This window comes from Chlorocebus sabaeus, chromosome 7, assembly GCF_047675955.1.
Source record: "Chlorocebus sabaeus isolate Y175 chromosome 7, mChlSab1.0.hap1, whole genome shotgun sequence".
Classification (NCBI taxonomy): Eukaryota; Metazoa; Chordata; class Mammalia; order Primates; family Cercopithecidae; genus Chlorocebus; species Chlorocebus sabaeus.
In genome coordinates this window covers 53,811,144-53,833,668 of record NC_132910.1, presented here as the reverse complement: position 1 = coordinate 53,833,668, position 22,525 = coordinate 53,811,144, and the positions used below count along the sequence as shown (strand labels likewise).

The window sequence follows — 22,525 nt, the reverse complement described above, 5'->3', positions numbered from 1 at the left end:
TGGAGTGTATTTCTAGAGAAGAAATGAAAATAGAGTACAAGTGGAGTTGTTCACAGTGAAAAGGAGAAGCACTCTTATTCTAAGATGGGATGGAAGGTGGAGAAAGTGTTTGTGGGTAAATTATGTGTTAGATGTTCTCAATTTCAGGCAGGTGGGAAGTAGGAATGAAGGACTGTGGGGTTGGGGAAAAGTGGGAAAGGCTTTTAATAGGCTGTCTCTCAGTGTGGTTCACGTTGACTAGCGATGATAATACATTGCTGAGTAGAAAGTCAGAATCCTCAGCCCTGAGCCAGTGTCTTCACTTTCAGGGGCCAGCTGTTGACTTTTGCCTGCTTCATACCTACAAACTAAACGATGTACTACACAGCTGTGAGATACAGAGTGGTGGCCCATCTAGTTAGAATCACACACTGTTGTAGACAAGGAGAATAGTATGCCTTGAAACTTTGGAGTGCCCCGGGAGCCAGGTGATCACATGAAATTAGTCTGCTTCCTCGTATGAAGTTCCAGAAACATCAACATCATTGTGTTCTTTACCTCCTGGAAGGCTGTCCCTGTTCAGATTTTCTCTGAATCATAGTCAGCGTCAAAATCAGGTGAATTTGGTTCTAGACCACTGCAATAAAGCAAATATCACAATAAAGCAGGTCACATGATTTCTGGTTTCCCAGTGAATATAAAAGATATGTTTTCACTACACTATAGTCTATTAAGTGTGCACTGGCATTATGTCTAAAAAATGACATTGATCTCTTAATTTAAAAATACCTTATTGCTAAAAAGTGCTACTGATCATCTGAGCCTTCAGCAAGTTCTAATCTTTTTGTAAGTGGAGGGTCGTGCCTCTGATGTTGATGGCTGTTGACCAGGGTGGTGGTTGCTGAAGGTTGGAGTGGCTGTGGAAGTGTTTTAAAACAATGAAGTTTGCAACATCAATTGCTTCTTTCATGAAAGACTTCTCTGTACATGCGATACTGTTTGACAGCATTTTACCCACAGTAGAACTTCTTTCCACATTGGTTGCGATCCTCTGAACCTCTACCACTGCTTTGTCAACTACATTTATGAAGTATTCTAAATCATTTTTGTCATTTCAATGTTGTTCACAGCATCTATACCAGCAGTAGATTCTGTTTCAAGAAACCACTTTGTTTGCTCATTCATAAGAAGCAACTGCTCATTTATTCAAGTTTGATCATGAGATTGCAGCAATTCAGTTCCATCTTCAAGCTTCACTTCTCATTGTAATTCTCTTGCTATTTCCACTACACCTACTGTGACTTCCTTTACTGAATTCTTGAACACCTCAAAGTTATCCATGAAGGTTGGAATCAACTTTTTCCCAACTCCTGTAAATGTGGATATTTTGACCTCCTCTCCTGAATTGTACATGTTCTTAATGGCATCTAGAATGATGGATCCTTTCTAGAAGATATTCAACTTCCTTTACTGAGGTTCATTATAGGAATCACTACTATGGCAGCTACAGTCTTGCACAATGTATTTCTTAAATAATATGACTTGTGAGTCAAAACTACTCCCTGACCCATGGACTTCAGGATGGATGTAGTGTTGGCAGGCATGAAAACGACATTCATCTTCTTGTACATCTCCATAAGAGCTCTTAGGTGACTAGATGCACTGTTAATGAGCAGTAATATTTTGAAAGGAATGTCTTTTATTTTTCTGAGCCATAGGTCCCAACAGTGGACTGAAAATATTCAGTAAACCATGCTGTAAACAGATACGTTGCCATCCAGGCTGTGTTCTTCCATTTCTAGAGCACAGACAGAGTAAATTTAGCATAATTATTAAGGGCCCTCGGAGTTTTGGAATGGTAAATGATCATTGGTCTCAGCTTAAAGTTACCAGCTGCATTAGCCCCAAACAAGAGAGTCAGCCTGTCCTTTGAAACTTTGAAACTAGGCATTGACTTCTTCTCTCTAACTATGAAAGCCCTGGATGGCATCTTCTTCCAACAGAAGGCTGTTTTATCTACATTGAAAATTTGGTGTTTAGTGTAGCCACCTTCATCAATGATTTTAGTTAGACCTTCTGGATAACTTCTCCATCAGCACTTGCTGCTTCACTTGGCACTTTTATGTCATAGAGATGGCTTCTTTTCTTAAACCTAATGAACCAATTCTGCTACCTTCCAACCTTTCTTCTTCAGCTTTCTCCCGTCTCAGCCTTCATATAATTGAAAAGAGGGGCTTGCTCCTACTTTAGGGTATGTTGTGGCTGACTTGATTGTCTATCCAAACCACTTAATTTTTACTGATGTCAGAAATAATGCTGTTTTGCTTTCTTATCATTTGTGTGTTCATTGGAGTAGCACTTTTAATTTCCTTCAAGAAGTTCTCTTTTGCATTCACAACTTGGCTATTTGGCACACAAAACCTAGCTTTTGGCCTATCTTGGCTTTTTGACATGTTTCCCTCGCTAAGTTTAATCATTTCTAGCTTTTGATTTTAAGTGAGAGACATGCAATTCCTCCTTTCACCTGATCACATAGAGGCCATTTTAGGATTATTAGTTAGCATAATTTCAATACTCTTGTGTCTCAGGGAATAGAGAGGCCCTACAGAAGGGAGGAAGATGGGGGAATGGCTGGTCACTGGAGCAGTCAGAACGCATACAACATTAATTGGTTAAATCTGCCATCTTATGTGGGCACAGTCATGGTGTCCCAAAACAATGACAATAGTAACATCAAAATCACTGATTACAGATCACCATAATAGATATAATAATAATGAAAAAGTTTGAAATATTGTGAGAATTACCAAAGTGTGGCACAGAGACATGAAATGAGCACATGCTGATAGAAAAATGGTGCTGATAGACTTGCTTAATGCAGGGTTGCAACAAACCTTCAGTTGTAAAAATCACAATATCTGGAAGCACAATAAAGTGAAGCGCAGGAAAAAGATGTATGCCTGTACCTGTCACTCCTAAATAACTAATAGAAATAATAATGGTGGTAGTTGGTGGTGTGACGCTGGTGGTACCTGTCATGTGCAAGTAATATACCAATACTTTGCAAATAGTATTCATATGCAACATTCATTTAGGTATAATTATCTCAATTTTATAGATAGGGAAGCTGAATTTCAGGGAGGTTTAACATTAGAGTAACGGTTTGAACTTAGATTTGTTACACTCAGAGTTCTTTTAAAAAAGCAAAATTGCTTCCCGATTTGTATGCTTCTCATCAATTAAAATGACTACTTTAAATAAAATCTAAGTATACATTTTTGTGAAAAAATTATTATTTCACTAGAACTTTTTGAGCATGTAAAACTAGAACTTACTGACATGTAAAAAACAGTTATTGTGTAGTGTGATGAGTACTAGAGTAGAGGCATATACAAGTTACTGTGCTGAGAGAGATGTTGTGTGTGTTGGGGTGGGACGTGATGCAAGTGGAGAGGCGCATATTGGGGATGGAACGTGAAGAAAGCGAAATGGTCAAGGATGCTCTTCTGAGAAAATGATGCTTGTATCCATCTTGACCTTGCATCCATCCTGACGGATATGTAAGACTTTACTGGGATCATATGCTTGGACAGAACAGCAACTTAAGTGCAGAGGGTGCTTCCAGTCATTGTTTTTAAACATTTGTCATTTTCTAATTTTGAAAAATGCAAGAAAGTGGCTATAGAACAATGGCTTTTAATCATTCCCTTAGACAACCGCTTGATGAAGCTCATTACCTTTTGCAACAGACCTACCAAATTTTGCATACAATTTAAAGGGGTTCATGAACTCACTGATGCTCCTCTATGACCTGCCAGCCAACAATCTCTGATATAGAGAAATACTTGAACAAGGGACATAAATGCCTACGGGTAAGAGCAGAGGGCACTGGGGTAGCTTTTTAGCTATTATTCTGTTAAATTCCTACAATAGCACTGTGAAATTGGTATTAAGTCAACTTACAGCTGAATAAATTAAGATCCAGTTAAATACAATGACTCCCTCAAGTTCACACAGATAATAAACAGCAAAACTATGCTGAGATCCCCTTCTGGGGTCTTGCGTTCCAAGCTCATGTTTGCTCCATATACATAATACCAACTTCTCAATGAGAATATGGCTCTAATAAGTTATGATTTCTAACAATTAACTTACAAATGAACTTTTGTAAAACAACTCATAGTGAGTTGAGGATTGCCCGCATAGCGAAATTTTGTTAGTTTTGATTACCAGTCTGTCATAGCTGACAAGTTATGATTTGTTTTATTTTGCTATGGGCTTGGCTGTAGAGTATTTTGGCAGAATCTATATAAATTTCTTTTGAAATAATTTTTTTTTTTGGCAAGATTGCACCTAAAGCTTCTAAATTATCTAGAGAAATTCCAAGTTGTTATTATGTGTTTGATATATTGTGTTAATCTTATCCATACACTGTGGCAGGTTTTCTTAAGAACCTCAACTGTATCTTGCCTTTGATCCTGGAAAGCTCAGTTTGTTAGTGTTAAGTTCTGGAAAGCTTAACTCTTAAAAGTGCATCTATCTAAACATGTTCTATAATAAATTGCTTTCACTAATCAGGCAGGACTTATCCCTGTTTAGAAGAATTAGTGAGGTTTTAGTCAATTAGGCTTGATGTCAAGTTAATTTTTCCTCCATTAGTGTAATGAAGAATTGCTGTGTTGTTCTGTCATGCATGCTGATTGATAAAAAGTTAATAATGAATTCCAATACATTTTTTCTCTTGAAAAATGAACAAATAATATATGAGGTTCAAGTAAATTATTCTGCTCATCAGAAAGAATTGCGTATTCTACTGTGTGGAAAACCCAGTGGCAAGCCAGGGGAAGCAATGGAATATTTAAATACTTATTCTGTTGCTGCTCAGTCTTTAACATCAGCTTTTTAAAAGATTGCCTTATAAAGGATATCCATTTCATAATTGTTGGATGACTAAAATAGACCACTTTGTTTTCTTTGGCTTCTGCTATTTGCTTATTTAAAAATATTTATATTGTGCTCTATTCTTTGCATGCTGCATTCTGCAGTTTGGGAATACTGAATCAAGACCTGGTGAGTAACTTTTACTCAGTGGATTGCATGATGGAAGATTTGCCAAACCATGAGGTGTTTTATTGTAATAAATGAAATCCATCTCCCTTGAAGAAGCACTTGCAGAGGCAGAATTTATTCTACATTTTATTATTCCATTTTATTTATTATATGTATTCAAAATAAGGATTCTGAATTAAAAAGATACCAAAGCTAAAGCATCCTGTAAATGAAGTGTGGTCTTGCCAAACTGCTTTCTGAGGTCATTACTATATTATATAGTAATTAGCAGACTGGCTCATGCACACACACACACATGCACACACACACACCCTCACCTATAATATTTATTTGTCTCTACAATCATATCTATTCAGTTTTGTGTCTAAATTTCCAGATAACAAATTTCACTTTTATAACTATTAATACTTCACTTATAATCTTAGTGAATAAAAAAAGAATTGAAGATATTTGAAGAACAATTTAAGTGCTCACTCTTAATAAAAGTATTAAGTGTTAGGGCATTGATTGGGTGATGAAATTTGATTCTACTATATGTCTGCTTCTTAGATAGAGAATTTCAGTCCTGTTCTAAGGCTCTCAATTCAATTAAGTTAATAACTCCTTATTTATTTAAATTAAGTGGTGACATTCTCCTGCCTTTAACTTTGCTCTCCATGCTAATTATTGGCTCAATTTATTTAGAAATATTATTATAGAAGTTTTGAATTCTAATAAATAGAAGGGAGAGACCAATATGTGAGCCTAATTCTTTTTCAAAGTGGTTAAGGTATTATTACTTTTTATTTGTTATCAGGTGTCAGAACGTTAAAAGTAAAAACAAAAAAAACAGACTTTATTTTACTGAATCTCTTTCTACTTAGGAATATCAAAGTGCTTAATGAACATGACTTTACTGAACCTTTATACCAACTTAGTGAAAGTGGATAAAAGTCAGAAACATTTAATAGCAGAGGAAACACCAGTAGAGATTACATTTAAAGGTTCCAGAAGACATTCAGGCCTCTGGCCTTATGCTTTCTAGTGTATCCTCTTTTATTACTAGGTTACAAAGTATATATTGGAAAAAATAAGTGAGGGATCAGCCATCATTAATAGTTTCCTGGGTTGCAAACAAACACCCAAATCTAGAGATTGTTTCCATTTAGAAAGTAGAATCTCAAAAATTCTTTTTTGGACAAACACTACTTTTGCAAAAATAGTCTGCATTTTTTCTGTAATTTTTATAGTGTTTGTGACTTTGAACAAAATCCCAGAATCATGTAAATTTCATATTAAAACAATAATGGCAATCTTAAACTGGGCCTCTGTGATATATCAGGCTACTTTTTTTTTTTTTTTTTTTTTTGAGACAGAGTCTCGCTCTGTCACCCAGGCTGGAGTGCAGTGGCGGGATCTCAGCTCACTGCAAGCTCTGCCTCCCAGGTTTACGCCATTCTCCTGCCTCAGCCTCCCGAGTAGCTGGGACTACAGGCGCCCGCCACCTCGCCCGGCTAGTTTTTTGTATTTTTTAGTAGAGACGGGGTTTCACCGTGTTAGCCAGGATGGTCTCGATCTCCTGACCTCGTGATCCGCCCGTCTCGGCCTCCCAAAGTGCTGGGATTACAGGCTTGAGCCACCGCGCCCGGCCCCAGGCTACTTTTAAGACAACATTTTATATTCTGAATGATATCCTGGTCCATACACTAAATCAGTGATGCTATATTAAAGTGTAGGAAGATGGTATTCTGTCATTCATTCCATCATTTATTTTCTTCTCATGTATTCAGTGATCACCTGTCAAGTGCCAAGCTCTGCTCTACATCCTGGAAATGCCATGACAAACTAGATAGAAAATGTTCCTGTGCTCTGGCATTCCAGTTCATTCTAGTGGGACACACAGCCCAACATCATAGAGTTACAAATGCCATGCTGGCATTTATAAGTACGAGGTAACTAATGTGTACATGTGGACATAGAATATGGAATGATAGACAATGGAGATTCAGAAGGGTGAGCAGGAGGGAAGAGGGTGCATGATAAGATATTACTTAATGGGTACAATGTACTTTATTTGGGTGATGGATATCCTGACATCACCACTACTCAATCTATACATGTAAAAAAATTACACTTGTACCCCATACATTTATACACATAAAATACAAAAATAAATTTTAAAATGTCCTGTGGGGAATTAAAATGTGATAGGATGATGTCTGGGTCACTATATTAGTGTGGGTGGTCAGGGATGACTTCCTCAAGGAGAACACATTTAAGTTAAAATCTGAATTGTAAGAAGGAACCATCCGTGTGAATATCAGAGAGAATAATGTTATGGCTGAGGAAACAGCCAGTGAGAAGTCTCTAGGGTAGGAAACAGTTCAGTTGGCTTTAGGAACAGAAAGATGAACAGAGTAGGTAGGCACAGTGGATGCTTGTATAAAATGACATTGGAAAACATTCTGGATAGAAATTCTTCTTCAAAGTAAGCATTCCTGTGTTCTAACACTTTAACAGTGTTAATAATGCAAGCCATTGGCTCCAAAATTACATTTTATTAAGTGTTATAAACTAAGAACAGGCCAGTCAGGAAAACAACTGTCTTTTGCAATCAATTTTTGCAATCTGTAAACAATGGATTATACATAGTGGATTTGAAAGCTCTAGGATGGTGCTTTTTTCCTCCTCAACGATTGGAAGTATTATTTTAAGTGTGTGTGAAGTGTTAGCAATCCTCAGAACACCTCAGCACTTTAATTAGTTCAGTGTCTTCTACTCAAAACCAGAGTTACTTGAATCCTGGAGGTACTCCATCTTCCAGGATGGAGACTGGCAAACAGCAATAAAATAATTTCTTTCTTTATAGCAACAAGCTACTTAAATCAGAAATTCCTCATCTGAAAAACTCAATTCTCTTGAGCAGTCTCTTGGCCTCTTACTGCATAGGCTTAGGAGTCAAATAGTTTGGGCACAAATCCTGACTTTCCCATTTTCTAGCTGTGTTGTTTTGGGCAAGTCCTTTCTTCCAGTGTCCTCATTTACTTCTTCTGTAATTGGGATGATGCACTCATCACAGGCAAACAGTGTCTTGCAAACAATAAATCTTCAACAAGTTATCTGCTTTCATTGCTAATATTCTTACTTTTATGCCCTCTCTTCCCAAATGATCTTCTGAAAAAATGTGTAAGTCCACAAAGTTAGATGCAAGATGGTTGCCAATAAAAATCTTCTGCTCTGAGGGCCGGGCACGGTGGCTCACGCCTGTAATCCCAGCACTTTGGGAGGCCGAGGCAGGCAGATCACGAGGTCAAGAGATCGAGACCATCCTGGAACACGGTGAAACCCTGTCTCTACTAAAAATACAAAAAATTAGCCAGGCGTGGTGGTGGGTGCCTGTAGTCCCAGCTACTTGGGAGGCTGAGGCAAGAGAATCACTTGAACCCGGAGGCAGAAATTGCAGTGAGCCGAGATTGTGCCACTGCATTCCAGCCTGGAGGACAGATCAAGACTCCTGTCTCAAAAAAAAAAAAAAAAAAAAAAAAAAAAGAAATTCTTCTGCCTTGATCACTAGAATAGAGGGGGAAGCCTCTGAGGTCCATTGACTGAAATGTATTTTGATATTTCATTTCTCTACATAATTCAGCACCCCCCCACCATTTAATTAAAAATAATATTTATTGAGCACCCATTAAATGCTAAATTCTTGGCTAAAAAGAAAAAACGAACTTGTCCTGCCAGGAGATTTTGATCCAATTCTTCAACTTTCAGTAGCTAAGAATTGGCAAACAAACAACAAAAGCATCTCTGCACTGAATTTTATGTTATAGTGATGAATCAATTTGGAATTGACTAGTGAACTTTTTTTATGCACACCCTTTCCATGTTGTTCTTAAATGTCCATGTGTTTGCTCTTTGGAAAGATAGGAATACATGCTTCATGGGACAATGATTTGTGAACATGTCATGAGAGAAGATGTACTTTTACTATTACTACACCTTTATTTAGTCAGTCAACGAACACTCACTGAGTGCCTTCAGTGCTACATTCCGGGTGAACAGGAACAAACAACACAGAAAATAAAATTACTTATATATCCTAGGGATCACAGGCTTAGCTTCTTTGGCAGGGAGGCTCAAATCCTGTTTCTAAACATTTCTAGAGGCATGACTTTGGTTAATTTACCTAACCTTTCTATACCTCAGTTTCCTCATTTGTAAAATGGGGATCATATCTATATAGGGTTGTTGTGAAGATTGAACGATGGTATATATAAATGTGTAGCACAGTACCAGAAGAATAGTGAGTGAGAATGTGGCAGGAGGCTCTGTTATTAGTATGAATACTATTATCACTACTGCTCTGTGCTCCAGTAGTGTATTCTGTGTATTTCATGCCGAATTCTTCTTTTCTTAAATGGGTCAGCACATCTTTAGAGTGGCACAGTGACAGCTTTCAGAGGGAATGTGGTCCCAGTACCTTTATCCTCTGTGGCTCCTACTTCTCAAGCTCCATGTACAGAGTAGAGACAGCCTCTGTTTTCCTGAACTATTGGAATATAAACCAGGGTGCCTGTTGCCCCGTGCAGAGAATAGCTTATATTTGTCCCTCTGTTGGCACCTTGCCTATTCCTTATCACCCCTACTTGGTCCTAAGTACCTGTTCTGTCATGGTTGCCGTTACCACTGGCTCTAATCTCTCATCTCATCTGTTTCTTTGCCTCTTGCTACTTTCCCGAAGCTCCTTGACAGTGTGTTTTTAGATCTTCTCTGCCACACAAAGCAGTCTGTCTTTTTTTGCAGGTGAGTCACATGGAGTGTATTGCGTGGGATCTTGAATATTTCAGTTCTTGACGTAATTCATGTCAAATGTTAAGACATGACAGGCAGCTGCTGCATGGGGTTGGTTTCTCCACGACACCCCATCCTATTCCTGTTTTCTCATATGAATTATTCTGAAAGGCTTGATGCTGATCAGTGTACATATTCCTTATTTTGGAAACACTACTTTTAAGGATCCTAGCAACTGATTTCTCCAACTTACATTGAAACTTAAGAAATTTCCTGGTGCCTCCTGAATCCCTTTAAGATGTTGCAGTAAGAATGAGAGTTGCGTAGGCTGGGAGGTACACTTTATGGGCTTTTTATAAGAAACGATATCCTGTGTCCTGAATGTACCAGTGCATTAATGCCATCCTCATCTGTAGCAACAGTCAGCAGCCTTTTAGAGTGGTATAAATAGTCCATTAAGATAACCGTAAATATTTAACTATTATTTATTTTAGATTCCATTTGCAAAATAGTAGCAGATTTCTTGAAAACCTCTCAGGTTTCTCCTAAATTGTTTTTTTCAAGGCAGTAAAAATGCTATGGTTGCAAAGTGAAAATAACTGATTATTAATTAAACTACTAAAGACCAAAACAACTATACTCACACTCCACAGAAGGATTGGAGAGACAGGAAACAACTTGCAAGATTTCTAGAAATTGTTATTGTCTTGTTAATGGTTATTTTAATTAGCAAAGAGAGTTTTGGAAATAGTTTTTAGCTTTGCTGAAACCGAATGACTGGAAGGTAAGTGCATTTGAATTTTATTTGGTTACATGCATTAAAGATAAATAATTTATCCTTTCTCATGTGAAACTTCATTTTGGTTGTAGTTAGCTGAATTTTCAGGGTGAGGAGAAGGACCAAGTAATCACCAGCTATAAAATACAAACATTGAAATCATTGGAAAACCTAGTAATAAAAGCAACGCCTATCAAAGCTTTATATTTATAGAATGCATTTAACTCTTTTTAAAATATTCATGTCTATGTAATCCTTTTTGTTACTTTTTTCATGAAAACTTATTTAATAGTATATATAGTTCATAGTATTGTGTTGTGGAATGAGCATTAGACTTTGGATTAGTCAAATTCTTTCCAGAGAGAGATGGCCCACTCAAATAAGGATAAATAATAGAGGAGAGACAATTTATAAAACTCTGATCAGGGTGTAGGTGAACCACAGGGCAGTAACCTGAGGCTAATAACAGTGGAGCTGTCAACATCCTATGTCCAAAGGGAAAAGGGAAGAAAGAAGGTTCTCTAGAACCGGAAAGGAGCTAGTTTTGTATAGAAAGCTACTGTAAGTGGAACAGTGATCTTTAGTTGTGGACATAGCCAGCCTAAGTTACCTAACCTTCAAGGAGGGAGCCAAGGGAATAAATATCCCGATCCCTGCTCCTCCTTCCCTCTAATTTTGTTAGAGCTCACTGTCTGGAACCTGCTGAGCACCTGGACATGAGGGTCTTTGATAGAGTGCATACAGGTCTTATGGGGAAAGACGGGCGGAAAGTGGATCTGGAGGGAGAAATGAAAGATATACTGAATACTCTACCCCTTTTTCTCTCTATCAGCCTCCAATGTTGTCCTCCATGTGGTTGACAAATGCATGTTCCTAACACAGGGGATGCACAAAATCTCATCAACTACCATATCATTCCTGTGATGTCTTTTACTAATACTGCAACCTGACTAAAATATTGGTCCCCAGCAACACTCTTCACATAAAATATTGGGAGAAGAAGATGCAATTAAGGAACAATAATTATAGCTGCAGCTCACTTCTGGAGCTGGTCATGAGGCCTAAACTGCTCATTATAGGGTCCCCCATCAACAATACCTTCTGTATTTACCACACTGTCTGACTGGATGAGTCATTTTCCAGTTAGGGCAATTGAAATCTTCATTTCTGTAAGATCTGAGTGCTTGGTAGTCTTGTTTTTATTGGGGGATTGTTGCTATTTTCCCTTGACCAGGACTATCGGGGAGGGAGTACTTAGAGGCATCACACTGAATTCCCTGAGTTCTAAGCACTATCCTTGTCTTCATTCTGTAGCAGAAAATCAATTCCCCCTGATCATTAGGTGTGATTACCCTAGCTAGTTATAGTGACTTCCTCATCTCTGTTGGTTCAGGGGCATAAAGAACTTTAAATTGCCAGGAGTTAGTCTCTACTTCCAATGAATCAGAAAATGACCATGTTTCCTGGTATAAGAATTACTGCCTTGGACAGTAGGTCCATCAAACTCATCACGTCCAAGATTTTGGGGACAGGAGGCAAGAATCCTTTTTTTGTTTTTTAATTATACTTTAAGTTTTGGGATACATGTGCAGAACGTGTAGGTTCGTTACATAGGTATACATGTGCCATGGTGATTTGCTGCATCCATCAACCCATCATCTACATTAGGTATTTCTCCTAATGCTATCCCCCGCCTTGCCCCCACCCCGCGAACAGGCACTGGTGTGTGGTGTTTCCCTCCCTGTGCCCGTAAGTTCTCATTGTTCAGCTCCCACTTGCGAGTGAGAAGATACAGTGTTTGGTTTTCTGTTCCTGTGTTAGTTTGCTAAGAATGATGGTTTCCAACTTGATCCATGTCCCTACAAAGGACATGAACTCATCCTTTTTATGACTGCATAGTATTCCATGGTGTATACATGCCACATTTTCTTTATCCATTCTATCATTGATGGGTATTTGGATTGGTTCCAAGTCTTTGCTATTGTAAATAGTGCTACAGTAAGCATACATGTGCATGTGTCTTTATAGTAGAATGATTTATAATCCTTTGCATATATACCCAGTAATAGGATTGCTGGATCAAATGGTATTTCTGGTTCTAGATCCTTGAGGAATTGCCACACTGTCTTCCACAATGGTTGAACTAATTTACACTCCCACTAACAGTGTAAAAGCATTCCTATTTCTCCACATCCTCTCCAGCATCTGTTGTTTCCTGACTTTTTAATGATTGCCATTCTAACTGGCATGAGATGGTATCTTATTGTGGTTTTGATTTGCATTTCGCTAATGATCAGTGGATGATGAGCTTTTTATCATATGTTTCTTGGCCACATAAATGTCTTCTTTTAAAAAGTGTCTGTTCATATCCTTCACCGACTTTTTGATGGGGCTGTTTTTTTTCTTGTACATTTGTTTAAGTTCCATGTAGATTCTGGATATTAGCCCTTTGTCAGATGGATAGATTGCAAAAATTTTCTCCCATTCTGTAGGTTGTTTACTCTGATGGTAGTTTCTTTTGCTGTGCAGAAGTTCTTTAGTTTAATTAGATCCCATTTATCAGTTTTGGCTTTTGTTACCACTGCTTTTGGTGTTTTAGTCATGAAGTCTTTGCCCATGCCTATGTCCTGAATGGTATTGCCTAGGTTTTCTTCTAGGGTTTCTAGGGTTTTGGGTCTTACATTTAAATCTTCAATCCATCTTGAGTTAATTTTTGTATAAAGTATAAGGAAGGGGTCCAGTTTCAGTTTTCTGCTTATGGCTACCCAGTTTTCCCAAAACCATTTATTAAATAGGGAATTCCCCATTGCTTGTTTTTGTCAGGTTTGTCGAAGATCAGATGGCTGTAGATGTGTGGTGTTATTTCTGAGGCCTCTGTTCTATTCTATTGGTCTGTATATCTGGTTTGGTACCAGTACTATGCTGTCTCAGTTACTGTAGCTTTGTAGGATAGTTTGAAGTCAGGTAGCGTGATGCCTCCAGCTTTGTTCTTTTTGCTTAGGATTGTCTTGGCTATACTGGCTCTTTTTTGGTTCCGTAAAAAATTCAAAGTAGTTTTTTTCTAATTCTTTGAAGAAAGTCAATGGTAGCCTGATGGAACTAGCATTGAGTCTACAAATTTGAACTGCATGGCCATTTTCATGATATTGATTCTTTTTATCCATGAGCATGGAATGTTTTTCCATTTGTTTGTGTCCTCTCTTATTTCCTTGAGCAGTGGTTTGTAGTTCTCCTTGAAGAGGTCCTTCACATCACTTATAAGTTGTATTCCCAGATATTTTATTCTCTTTGTAGCAATTGTGAATGGAAGTTTGCTCATAATTTGGCTTTCTGTTTGTCTGTTATTGGTGTATAGGAATGCTTGTGATTTTAGCATATTGATTTTATATCTTGAGACTTTGCTGAAGTTGCTTAGCAGCTTAAGGAGTTTTGGGGCTGAGATGATGGGGTTTTTGAAATATATAATCATGTCTTCTGCAAACCAGCCTTGCATCCCAGGGATGAAGCCAACTTGATCATAGTGGGTAAGCTTGTTAATGTGCTACTGGATTTGGTTTGCTGGTATTTTTTTCAGTATTTTTACATCAATGTTCATCAGGGATATTAGTCTGAAATTTTCTTTTTTTGTTTTGTCTCTACCAGGTTTTGGTATCAGGATGATGCTGGCCTCATAAAATGAGCTAGGAAGAGTCCCTCTTTTCCTATTGTTTGGAATAGTTTCAGAAGGAATGGTACCAGCTCCTGTTTGTACGTCTGGTAGAATTTGACTGTGAATCTGTCTAGTCCTGGGCTTTTTTTGGTTGTTAGGCTATTAATTACTGCCTCAATTTCAGGACTTGTTATTGGCCTTTTCAGGGTTTCGACTTCTTCCTGGTTTAGTCTTGGGAGAGTTTGTGTCCAGGAATTTATCCATTTCTTCTAGATTTTCTAGTTTATTTGCGTGAGGCTGTTTAGAGTATTCTCTGATGGTAGTTTGTATTCCTGTGGGATCAGTGGTGATCCCACTTTACCATTTTTTATTGTGTCTATTTGATTCTTCTCTCTTTTCTTCTTTATTAGTCTGGCTAGCAGTCTATCTATTTTGCTAATCTTTTCAAAAAAACAGCTCCTGGATTCATTGATTTTTTGAAGGGTTTTTCATGTGTCTCTATCTCCTTCAGTTCTGCTCTGATCTTAGTTATTTCTTGTCTTCAGCTAGCTTTTGAATTTGTTTGCTTTTGCTTCTCTAGTTCTTTTAATTGTGATATTAGGGTGTCAATTTTAGATCTTTTCTGCTTTCTCCTGTGGACATTTAATGCTATCAATTTCCCTCTAAACACTGCTTTAGCTATGTCCCAGAGATTCTCATACATTGTGTCTTTGTTCTCATTGGTTTCAAAGAACTTATTTCTTTCTGCCTTAATTTCGTTATTTACCCAGTAGTCATTCAGGAGCAGGTTGTTCCATTTCTTTGTAGTTGTGTGGTTTTGAGTGAGTTTCTTAATCCTGAGTTCTAATTTGATTGCCTTATGGTCTGAGAGACTGTTTGTTATGATTTCTGTTCTTCTGCATTTGCTGAAGAGTGTTTTACTTCCAATTATGTCACAGGTCTATTTTAGAATAAGTGCTATGTGGTGCTGAGAAGAATGTATATTCTGTTGATTTGGAGTGGAGAGTTCTGTAGATGTCTATTAGGTCAGCTTGGTCCAGAGCTGAGTTCAAGTCTTTAATATCCTTGTTAATTTTCTGTTTTATTCATCTCTCTAATATTGAAAGTGGGGTGGTAAATTCTTCCACTTTTATTGTGTGGGAGTCTAAGTCTCTTTGTAGGTCTCTAAGAACTTGCTTTATGAGTCTGGGTGCTCCTATACTGGGTGCATATATATTTAGGATAGTTAGCTCTTCTTGTTGCATTGATCCCTTTATCATTATGTAATGCCCTTTTTGCCTTTTTTGATCTTTGTTGTTTTAAAGACTGTTTTATCAGAGACTAGGATGCAACCCCTGCTTTTTTTTTTCTTTTTTTTCTTTCCATTTCCTTGGTAAATATTCCTCCATCCCTTTATTTTGAGCCTATGTGTGTCTTCTTACATAAGATGGGTCTCCTGAATACAGCATACCAATTGGTCTCGACTCTTTATCCAATTTGCCAGTTTGTGCCTTGTAATTGGGGCATTTAACCCAGTTACATATAAGCTTAATATTGTTATATGAGAATTTGATCCTGTCATTATGGTGCTAGCCGGTTTTTTCACCCATTAGTTGATGCAGTTTCTTCATAGTGTCAATGGTCTTTACATTTTGGTTTGTTTTTGCCATGGCTGGTACTGGTTGTTCCTTTCCATATTTAGTGCTTCCTTCAGGAGCTCCTGTAAGGCAGGCCTGGTAGTGACAAAATCCCTCAGCATTTGATTGATTGTGGTGACAGAATCCCTCAGCATTTGATTGTCTGTAAAGGATTTTATTTATCTTTCACTTATCAAGCTTAGTTTGGCTGGATATGAAATTGTGGGTTGAAAATTCTTTTCTTTAAGAATGTTGAATATTGGCCCCTACTTTCTTCTGGCTTGTAGTGTTTCTGTAGAGAGATCCGCTGTTAGTCTGATGGGCTTCCCTTTTTAGGTAACCTGACCTTTCTCTCTGGCTGCCCTTAACATTTTTTTCTGCATTCCAACCTTGGTGAATCTGACCAAAACTTGGTGAATGTGTGTCTTGGAGTTGCTCTTCTTTAGGATTATCTTAGTGGTATTCTCTGTATTTCCTGAATTTGAATGTTGGCCTGTCTTGCTAGGTTGGGGAAGTTCTCCTGGATAATATCCTGAAGTGTGTTTCCATTCTCCCCATCACTTTCAGGTACATAAATCAAATGTAGGTTTGGTATTTTCACATAGTCCCATATTTCTTGGATTCTTTGCTTGCTCCTTTTCATTCTTTTTTCTCTAATCTTGTCTTCATGCTTTATTTTATTAAGTTGATCTTCAGTATCTGATATACTTCTGCTTTATCAATTTGGCTATTGATACTTGTGTATGCTTCACAAAGTTCTTGTTCTGTGTTTTTTGACTTTATCAGGTCATTTATATTCTTCTCTAAACTGGTTATTCTAGTTAGCAATTCTTCTAATTTGTTTTCAGGGTTCTTAGGTTCCTTGCATTGGGTTAGAACATGCTCCTTTAGCTCAGAGGAGTTTGTTATTACCCACCTTCTAAAGCCTACTTCTGTCAGTTTGTCAAATTCATTCTCTGTCCAGTTTTGTTCCCTTGCTGTTGAGGAGTTGTGATCCTTTGGAGGAGAAGAGGCATTCTGGTTTTTGGATTTTTTAGCCTTTTTATGCAGGTTTTCCCTCCTTTTGGTGGCTTTATCTACCTTTGGTCTTTGCTGTTGGTGACTTTCGGATGGAGTTTTTGAGTGGTTGTCCTTTTTGTTGATGTTGATGCTACTGGTTTCTGTTTGTTGGTTTGTAACAGTCAGGTCCCTCTTCTGCAGGTCTGCTGGAGTTTCCTGGGGATACACTCTATACCCTGTTTGCCTGGGTATCACCAGCATTGGCTGCAGAACAGCAAATATTGCTCTCTGCTCCTTCCTCTGGAAGCTTTGCCCAGAGGGGCACCCATCAGATGCCAGCCGGAGCTCTTCTGTATGAGGTGTCTGTCGAGCCCTGTTGGGAGGTGTCTCCCAGTTAGGAGGCACAGGGGTCAGGGACCCAGTTGAGGAGGCAGTCTGTCCCTTAGCAGAGCTCGAGCACTATGCTGGGAGATCTGCTGCTCTTTTCAGAGCTGGCAGGCAGTAACATTTAAGTCTGCTGAAGCTATGCCCAGAGCCACCCCTTCCCCTGGGTTCACTGACCCAGGGAGATGGGAGTTTTATCCATAAGCTTCTCACTGGGGCAGCTGCCTTTCTTTCAGAGATGCCCTGCCCAGGGAGGAGGAATCTAGAGAGACATTCTGGCTATAGAGGCTTTGTGAAGCTGTGGTGGGCTCCGCCCTGTTTCAACTTCCTGGTAGCTTTGTTTACACTGTGAGGGGAAAACCACCTACTCAAGCCTCAGTAATGGCGGATGTCCCTCCTTGCACCAAGCTCAAGCATCCCAGGTTGACTTCAGGCTGCTGTGCTGGCAGTGAGAATTTCAAGCCAGTGGATCTTAGCCTTCTGGGCTCCATGGAGGTGGGATTTGCTGAGCAAGACCACTTGACTCCCAGGCTTCAGCCCCCTTTCCAGAGGAGTTAATGATTCTGTCTTGCTGGTGTTCCAGGCACCACTGGGGTATATAAAAAACTCCCGTAGCTCGCTTGGTGTCTGCCCAAACAGCCACCCAGTTTTGTGGTTGAAACCCGGGGCCCTTGTATAGGCAACCTAGGGAATCTCTTGGTCTGTGGGTTGCAAAGACCTTGGGAAAAGCATAGTATCTGGGCTGGAGAGCACCGTGCCTCATGGCATGGTTCCTCACGGCTTCCCTTGGCTCCAGGAGGGAGGTCCCTGGCTCTTTGCACTTCTTGGGTCATCACTCTGCTTCTGCTCACCCTCCGAGGGCTGCACCCACTGACTAACCAGTCCCAAAGAGATGAACAGGGTACCTCAGTTGGAAATACAGAAATCACCTGCCTTCTGCGCTGGTCTCACTAGGAGCTGCAGACTGGAGCTGCTCCTATTCGGCCATCTTGCCTGTCAGTAAAAATTCTTTAAGTAGTGTATTAGGCATAAAAATAAGATAGATTTATTTATTTATCTGTTTATTTATTTAGAGACAAGGTCTAAGTCTGTTGCCCAGCTGGAGTGCAGTGGCGTAATCATAGCTCACTGTAACTCTCCCACCTCAGCCTTTCGAGTAGCTGGGAACATAAGCTCATGCCACCATACCTGGGTAATTTTTTTTTTCTTTTTTTTTTTTTTTTAAAGATGGAGTCTCGCTCTGTCACCCAGGCTGGAGTGCAGTGGTGATATCTTGGCTCACTGCAAGCTCTGCCTCCCGGGTTCACACCATTCTCCTGCCTCAGTCCCTCGAGTAGTCAGGACTACAGGTGCCCACCACCACGCCCAGCTAATTTTTTGTATTTTTAGTAGAGATGGGGTTTCTCCGTGTTAACCAGGATGGTCTCGATCTCCTGACCTCGTGATCCGCCTGCCTCCGCCTCCCAAAGTGCTGGGATTACCTGGGTAATTTTTAATATATTTTTCGTAGAGACGAGGTCTAGCTATGTTGCTTAGGCTGGTCTCAAACACCTAGCCTCAAGCATTCCTCCCCCTTGGCATCCCAAAGTGCTGGGATTACTGGTGGGAGCCACTGAGCCTGACCTAGACCCCTTTTACTCTCACCTCTTGGTTCTTGGATTTGTGCATTCTCTACAGAGAGATGACACCATATACTTGGCTGCCGAACCTATGGACAGAACTCCAACCTCTCAGGGTGTTATCTCTTGGCTTGTACCCTGGCTGAGGCTTCATCAGGACATCTCATCATTCTGTCAAACGGGTTGCTACTAGAGGGTGCAGATGATGTGATCCATGAATTATATGGATTGAGCCCGTTGTCTCACTTCCTTTGCTAAAAAATGGTTAGGAGATAGTTTTCACAGGAAACTTTGGCTATATATATCAGGTGCGCTATAAGTCCATGAATGATGGTGCTTGCAGAGGCACTGAAGGCAGGGGAGACATATATTGTATATGTCTATCTTTGTGAGTCCAAGAGCATCTCCTTATAATGGGAGGAATCCAATGGAATCATTCTGCTACCACATACAGCCATCTGGTCCTCTTGCCCTGTTGGGCAGTGATGTCTTTCTGGGGGCTCAGCATCAGCCTTGGCTTTTGAAAGTTGGGACTTCTTTAGTGCTGGAAAGCCAGATCCCCCTTGGTAGGGGAAGAGAATGCTGAACCTATATATAACCTCCCTCAGCACCACTCTGGCACTTCATATGTGGGCCCATTAAGCAAACATTTGGATGGCTGAGGAAGGATATTGAGTGACAATCAGATCTTCTTGTTCACTTTATTATTGAAACTATCCTCTGTGATAGCCTTTTATGAGATTTAGTGGAATAGAATTAGATTCGCATTCTGCACTTATTAAAAGAGGCTCATCCATATATTCTTCGCCTCCTCCTTTGTGTCCTTCTTGTCTATGTCCTTATCTTTCTCCTTTTATTCCTCTTCCTGCTCCTCTTACTCATGCTTGCTCACTTCCTTCTCCTTCTTCTCTCTGTTTTCTTTTTCCTCCTTCTCCACATGCCTCCACCTTGTCCTCCTCCTAATCATCCTTCTCTTTGTCCTCTTCCTCATCCTCCTTCTCATCCTCCTTGTACTTGTCTTCCTCCTCCTCCTCCTCATTCTTCTTCTCCCTTTCCTTGTCCTCCCTATTCCCCCAGACCTCCTCCTCCTCTACAACTTTCTCCTCCTTCCTTAAACTGTTCTGCAAGTAAACCCATTTGTTTTCTCCATTTTAATTTCTAAGTACTTTAAAAAAATTTTTTTTTCCCCTCCAATTTATGTTGGGATTCAACATAGTCTCCCTCTATTTTTATAACTTTGGTGTATGATATTCTTTCTCCCCCATTCTGATAATACTACACATTGCTTTGACTTTCATCCCCATTAATAACTAAGTGAAAGGTGTTACAAGTCTTGCTGAAGATTACACGGTAATTCTTCTCAGAGCCAAGCTTGAACTCAGTTCCAGATTCCAGACTTAGGGTCTTTTCACTAGGTTGAGTTGCCTCATCATGGCTGAGGGTAGAAATAGCCTCATATTTAGAGTAAAACTCAGACAAGAAAGCAAGGAAGTGAACAACAATAACAACAGAAAACAAAAATTTAAAAAGGAAAGAGAGAGATAGGCATAGTCACTAACTTAACTACAGGAACTTGAATTTAGTTTTCTCTCTGCTCAGTGATGTAATTCTAGGTGAATTAGAAAAGAAGTTTCTGTGAATGTTTGCCTACTTTGGTTTGTTCCAAAACTATTAAAAATGTATAACTCTCACCCTGCTCAACAGTATCATTTGGGACCAAAACTCATCGAGCTAATATGAGGCATAATAAATAGAGTCAGTAATATCTGTACTTAGAGGTAAGAGAATCATTCCTGATATATTAATTTAATTTCTTCTGTAAAATTAAGGGTGTTTGTATGCAGATTCTGTATGTGATATCAGGTAGTCAAGAGTTGGTTTTGTAGTCTTCTTCTGAAATCATCACAATAAGGAAATTTTAAACATGTGATTAGATAAATTAGATTGGAAGATGAAAACAACTGCTTTAATTCAAAATAATTTCATTAAGTATATCACGGCAGTAAGTTTTACAAAGCCCAGGTCACTTCCTCTGTGGCATTCCCTGCGACCACCTTTGTTTCTCTTTCAGCGGTAATTGCTTCCCGCTCTGGGGCATTTTTTATGCAAACCACCCGATCCACCTGTGCTAAATTATGATTGTTTATTGTGTTGTGCATTTAAGATATAGCTATACAGTAAAAAAATCCACATTTTAAGAAAAGATAGAATTATTTTTATGCAGATAAACTTTGTTTCTTAAAATAAACAAGATTCGATACTTATTCAATGTTGCGTCAGGTGTCCAGGAGAATTTTCTGAGAGGTGGGGAAGTCTCCTTGGAATTACCGTCAGATCCTATTACAGAGAAGAATTCCCCCTCCCGATATGTTTGTAGTAGTAAAGCACTGTTGCCAAAAATGCCCACTTACTCTTTTTTTGTATCCCTGGGTAAGTTTACCAACCTTTTCGTGCTTTAATTTCCTCAACTATAAAATGATGGTAACAGTTGTACTTTCCTCATAGAATTGTTCTAGATGAATTTGGTATTTGAAGTGCTTAGAACAGTGCCTAGCACATTAGAAATGCTATATGCCTTTGCTGTTTCTATTTCTACTACAACCACATTGGTGATGACAATGATGATGAATCCTATTACCAACAGTTTCCCATTCATTTCATATTAATTAAAAAATATATTTGCTCCAAATGCTTTTATCTGTGCCTACAAACAAAAATCCAAAGGTGCAGATTTGCCACTAATGAAACAGTAAAGAGATGTATTGCAAGATTTAAGGTTGATTCTGAAAGTGTTGGTCCCCAAAGTGTTCGGAGTAGTGAAGTGACACTGGAGTGGAGTAAATGTAAAACCTCTCAGATGGTTGCTCTGAAGTAAGCCCTCTCTGTTGGATATATATTGCAATTTTTAAAAATGTATCCATATATATTATGACTTATTTCTCCAACGTAAATACACCTCTTAAAGACAGAAGCTGTGTTTTCCATTTCCATGTATTTCCCATAGCATTCAACAGAGTGTTCGACAGATTTCAGATGTTCAATAAATATAATGATTAGCTGCTTAGGCAGAGGTGAGAGGAGGAGAATTAGGAATAAAATGTTCTCCAGTTAATTGCAAACTGCTTTCGTACTTAGAAATGAATTTGCATTTTATCTTTTTCTACAACATCTGGAAAGTGTTTTAGTTGGCATTTGTCTGTACAATTTGATTTGATTTTGTACAATTTTGTAAATTTTCTGGAAATCTAAATTCCTACAAAGAGTCCATCATAGGGTTTTCTATTTTTATTATTGTTTCTACATGAAAAGAAGTGTTAGTGTAAAGGCTAGCCTGTTCCATCTACACTTCATGCAATTTGTTAAGAAAATAATTAAGCTTTGGAGCTTGTAGGAACCATATTGTTACAACCTAAACCCTCCACATGGTACCTGGAACACAATGGAAACTCAATAAGTTGTTGATAAATAAACAAATCATTTAGTACAATGTCTTCATTTTACAGTTGAAGGAACTCTGTGATAACTTGCTCACTGTCACATGGTGGCATAGGAGGGATTAGAACAAATGTTCCTGATATCATCATGCTCTAGTTGTGGATTTCATATTTAAATTGTAACATGAAAAAAGACATTAAGTTTAGTCTTTGAATAACTTCCTTCA

At 38.8% G+C, this 22,525-nt stretch overlaps 1 protein-coding gene across 4 annotated transcripts in view; it reads left to right on the top strand.

The window, feature by feature from the left end:
* SLC39A8 (solute carrier family 39 member 8) overlaps positions 1–22,525 on the top strand; it is a 91,651-nt gene that overhangs the window by 56,220 nt on the left and 12,906 nt on the right. The window lies entirely within an intron of this gene.